The 5,324-nt window shown below is 43.0% G+C and overlaps 1 pseudogene; it reads right to left on the reverse strand.

Moving 5' to 3' along the window:
- Positions 1 to 2,488: 2,488 nt before the first annotated feature.
- On the reverse strand, positions 2,489 to 4,092 carry LOC101114058 (heterogeneous nuclear ribonucleoprotein A1-like; annotated as a pseudogene).
- Between the last annotated feature and the right edge of the window lie 1,232 nt (positions 4,093 to 5,324).

Here is a 5,324-nt window from a genome sequence, read left to right on the forward strand (position 1 = left end):
CCTTCAGAATGGACTGGTTGGATCTCCTTGCAGTCAAAGGGACTCTCAAGAGTCTTCTCCAACACCACAGTTCAAAAGCATCAATTCTTCGGCACTCAGCCTTCTTCACAGTCCAACTCTCACATCCATACATGACTACTGGAAAAATCATAGCCTTGACTAGACGGACCTTAGTTGGCAAAGTAATGTCTCTGCTTTTGAATATGCTCTCTAGGTTGGTCATAACTTTTCTTCCAAGGAGTAAGTGTCTTTTAATTTCATGGCTGTAGTCACCATCTGCAGTGATTTTGGAGCCCAAAAAATAAAGTCTGACACTGTTTCCAATCTTAGAAGGGCCCTAACAATGGTCATTCTCACTCAGGGAGGTGTCTGATATTTGGTTTCATCTGGAAAGCCTCTAATTATGACTGAACAAACTCAAAAGCAGCCTCTGGAAAGAGCTGTCCAAATTCTCTCTACAAATAGTTGTTTTCTATCTTAAGATAGACTCCAGACCCATCTGTGTGCTCCAGAAGTCAGCTTCCTCTTCCTGGCTTCTTCAGGCTCTGCTTAATGGCCTTCTGATTAAAGCAGTCCCAGAGTGCGCCTGGCTTATATATGAGGAGAAGAAATCAGCAGGGAACACTCACCTTGTGATGCATAGAGAATGAGCTCCTCACTGAAGATGCAAATTTTGAAGGATGAAAATCTCACTTCTGAATACATAATGGTCTCTAATTAGCTCACAGGTAATTAGAGCAATTGCCAGGGGCCAGCACACTCCTAGAAGCTGTGTGCCTAGGGGTTTTCCCCTAGGGAACATAACTCACATGGTTAAAATTCCCTTTCTGCAAAGATGACGTTTTCCCACACATTAACATTGAACCAATGTTGGTTGTATGTGGTAAAAAATGTTTCTGTTTACGGCCTTCTTTATAACTCATTCCCAGGAGGATCTCCGCTCTACACTTAGTGCAGTAATGAGTGAAGTCAGGCTGACAAAGATGAGAGACATAGAGGGGAGTAAAATTTGCCACACGAGGACTTTCCCTGGTGGTCCATTGGTTAAGAATACAACTGCCAATCCAGGGGACATAGGTTCCATCCCTGGTCGAGGAAGATTCCGCAGGCCTCGAGGCAACTAACCCCGTGTGCCACAACTACTGAATCTGTACTCTAGAGCCTGTGCTCTGCAACAAGAGAAGCCCACGCACCACAACTAGAGTCATCCCGCACCTCCATTACTATAGAAAGCCCGTGTAACATGGAAGATCCACCCAAAAATAACATTTAAGTTTAAAAAAAAAATAAAATGGGGAATTCTCTGGCTGTCCAATGGTTAAGACTTTAAGCTTCCACTGCAGGGGGCTTTGGTTTGATGCCTGGTGGGGAACTAAGATCCTAAGTGCCACATGGTGTTGCCAAAAAAAAAAAAAAAAATTAATCAACTGGGGATTTTGGTGATTTTAGCAAGTTACTCAATTTTACTGGATCTCTCCTATTTACACAGGTTACTGAACTTTTGTTTGATTTATTTCTTGTTAATCTATCTCATGTCAAGTTAATTCTTAGGTCAGCCAGAATAACACAAAAAGACAGAGGGAAATTTCTTCTTCCCCAACAATATTCATTGATTGGATGAGCCAAGGGCCAGGGGGGGTATATTTGAAGTCAATCATAAAGCTCTCAAAGCCATAGAAATATTCATATTTTTTAATCCAGTAACCCCACTATGGGAACACTTTTAGACAAAGGAAATCATCCTAAATAATTAAATAGCATTATGTACAGTCTCAGCCTGGGTTGACCAGAAAGCCAGGCTGAAATTGTACACATTTGTTTACTATTACTTCATTGAGAAATCTGTATGCAGGTTTCTGCACACCGAAACTGGACATGGAACTGGACATGGAACAACAGACTGGTTCCAAATAGAAAAAGGAGTAAACCAAGGTTGTATATTGTCACCCTGCTTATTTAAATTATATGCAGAGTACATCATGAGAAACGCTGGGCTGGAGGAAGCACACGCTGGAATCAAGATTGCTGGGAGAAGTATCAATAACCTCAGATATGCAGATGACACCACCCTGATGGCAGAAAGTGAAGAAGAACTAAAGAGCCTCTTGATGAAAGAAGAGAGTGAAAAAGTTGGCTTAAAACTCAACATTGAGAAAACTGAGATCATGGCCCCTGGTCCCATCACTTCATGGCAAATAGATAGGGAAACAATGGAAACAGTGAGAGACTTTATTTTGGGGGGCTCCAAATCACTGCAGATGGTGATTGCAGCCATGAAATTAACACTAATTCCTTGGAAGAAAAGCTAGACAGCATTTTTTTTCAAGAGGGTATTAAATCTTTTATTGATTACACATGATAATGGATGATACACAAGCTTCATTCCCATCTATAACTCTATCTGGTACCATAATCCAATTTAGATATATTGCATAGGATGTGCCAACAATCATTAATAACCAAAAACAAAAAACAAAAAAAACCTCCATGACTTTGCATGGGTGACCGTTTTAATGGTGAACTCCAGGTCACAACACAGTAACTGTCAGTTCAACTACACCAAGGTTCTGAAGACAACAGCTTCTCCACCAAGCAGGTTGTAAATAAATTTCAAATGAAACCCGGCATCACCCTGAAGGAATTCTAACTTCACACTGTTGGGGTAGTTTACCAAAATGGCTTCAGAGTAGACTAACTTTACACAGCACATTTAAAAAAAAAAAAAAAGACATTTATTCAGTGTCATGATCAGACTATTACATTTAGCAATCAACAGCATGGGTGCAAAAAAAATCTACATTAAAACCCTTTGTTGGAATGCTTTACACTTTCCACAGAACAGAAACTAAAATAACCTGTTATACAATTAGTCACAAGTACAGTCCTCGAGTTTTTTGCCCATACACGAGTATTGTCTAAAACACGTCTTCTTTGTAGCAGCTAGGGCCTGCCACCACTGTGCTTGGCTGAGTTCACAAATCTGTTGTAACCTGTAGCTTCCCTGTCACTTCTCTGGCTCTCCTCTCCTGCTAAGCTTTGTTTTCTGGCAGTAATTAAAACCTTCTGCCACTGCCATATCTACTGCTGCTGCTGGAGCCACCATAGCCACCTTGGTTTCATGGTTTGGCAAAGTATTGGCCTCCACCACCGTAGGGGCCAGAACTTCTTTCTCCAAAGTTTTCTCCTTTCATGGGTCCAAAATTTGAAGATTGATTGTTGCAATTGCCAAAATCATTGTAGCTTCCGCCACCTCCAAAATTGCTTCCGTCATTACCAAATCCATTATATCCATCCCCACTGCCACCATATCCACCACCACCACGGCTGCCACCAAAGCCACCTCGACCACTGAAGTTTCCTCCACGACCAAAGTTGTCATTCCCACCAAAACCACCTCCATGACCGCCACCAAAGTTTCCAGAACCACTTTTACCTCTCTGGCTGGATGAAGCACTAGCCATCTCTTCCTTAGACAGGGCTTTTCTCACTTCACAGCTGTGGCCATTCATGTGACCACACATATATTGTGGTATTTCTGAATGACAATCTTGTCTACGGAGTCATGGTCATCAAAGGTTACAAAAGCAAAGCCTCTCTTTTTGCCACTGCCTCGGTCAGTCATGATTTCAATTACTTTCAATTTTCCCATACTGTTCAAAATAATCTCTCAGGTGATGTTCTTCAGTATCTTCTTTAATACCACCAACAAAAATCTTTTTCACAGTTAAGTGGGCATCAGGTCTTTGAGAATCTTCTCTTGAGACGGCCCTCTTTGGTTCCACAACTCTTCCGTCCACCTTGTGTGGCCTTGCATTCATGGCAACATCCACCTCCTCCACCGTGGTGTATGTGACAAACCCGAAGCCTCTGGAGCACTTGGTGTTTGGATCCCTCATTAACACACAGTCTGTGAGCATTCCCCATTGCTCAAAATGGCTCCTCAGACTCTCATCGGTTGTTTCAAAGCTCAATCCTCCGATGAAGAGCTTCCGCAGCTGCTCGGGCTCTTTGGGAGACTGATTTAGACATGACGGCAGTGGAGGTGGGGAAGACTTCAACGATGCTTTCTTGGCGGCGTCCATGGGCAGAAAGCTAGACAGCATATTAAAAAGCAGAGACATTACTTTGCCAACAAAGGTCTGTCTAGTCAAAGCTATGGTTTTTCCAGTGGTCATGTATGGATGTGAGAATTGGACTATAAAGAAAGCTGAGCACTGAAGAACTGATGCTTTTGAATTGTGGTGTTGGAGAATACTCTTGAGAGTCTCTTCAACTGCAAGGAGATCCAACCAGTCCATCCTAAAGGAGAACATTCCTGGGTGTTCATTGCAAGGACTGAGGTTGAAGTTGAAACTCCAATACTTCGGCCACCTGATGTGAAGAGCTGACCCATTTGAAAAGACCCTGATGCTGGGAAAGATTGAGGGCAGGAGGAGAAGGGGACAACAGAGGATGAGATGGTTGGATGCCATCACTGACTCAATGGACATAAGTTTGAGTAAACTCCAGGAGTTGGTGATGGACAGGGAGGCCTGGTGTGCTGCAATGCATGGGGTCGCAAAGAGTCAGACACAACTGAGCAACTGAACTGAACTGAACTTCATTATCAGGGAAGTGGGGAGGAGAATGAAGAAGACAAGGAGAAAGAATCAGCATAGGGGGAGCAGGGAGCTACCCATTGCTTGGTATTAAGCAAAACTGAATATTTGATGTCACAAGACCACCTTGAACAAGGCCATGCAATAACCATGAATCAACACAGTCCATATACAAAGAGGAAGTGCAGAAATTATCCCCTGGTTTCCATCTCCCATTGGTCAAAGTTTGCCCCACGAGGCATTAATTCCTTCAAACTTCCAGGCTACAGACCGGTGAATGTCCAGAGAGTCCCTCAGTGGCTCACACCTCAGATTCCACAGGAGACCCTGGGGCACCCAGAGAAGTGCAGTAGCATGGGCTGACATGAGGTTGGACAAAGTCTATACTGATGTAGTCACTATAGAGGCAGTGGAGCCTGGACTACATGCTGCAAAGCCAGAGAGGCTAAGAGGATCTGAACACAACTGATACACCCACACAAATGTCCATTTCAGTGTGGATTCCAATCAAAAAGCACAGCCTTTGTAGATAAAGCATCTTCTCTGTGAATCCTGACTCTGCTCCTCACTAGTTGTAGAACTTAGGGCAAACTAATTTCCCTGCACCTAGATTTCCACAGCCGTTAAATGGAAATAATACCTGCATAGGTATTTTTCCTATGTAGGAAGGTTTTGAGGTTTGAATGAAATAATCCGTGTAACATATGTGGACCAGAACATAACCTT

This window comes from Ovis aries, chromosome 18, assembly GCF_016772045.2.
Source record: "Ovis aries strain OAR_USU_Benz2616 breed Rambouillet chromosome 18, ARS-UI_Ramb_v3.0, whole genome shotgun sequence".
NCBI lineage: Eukaryota > Metazoa > Chordata > Mammalia > Artiodactyla > Bovidae > Ovis > Ovis aries.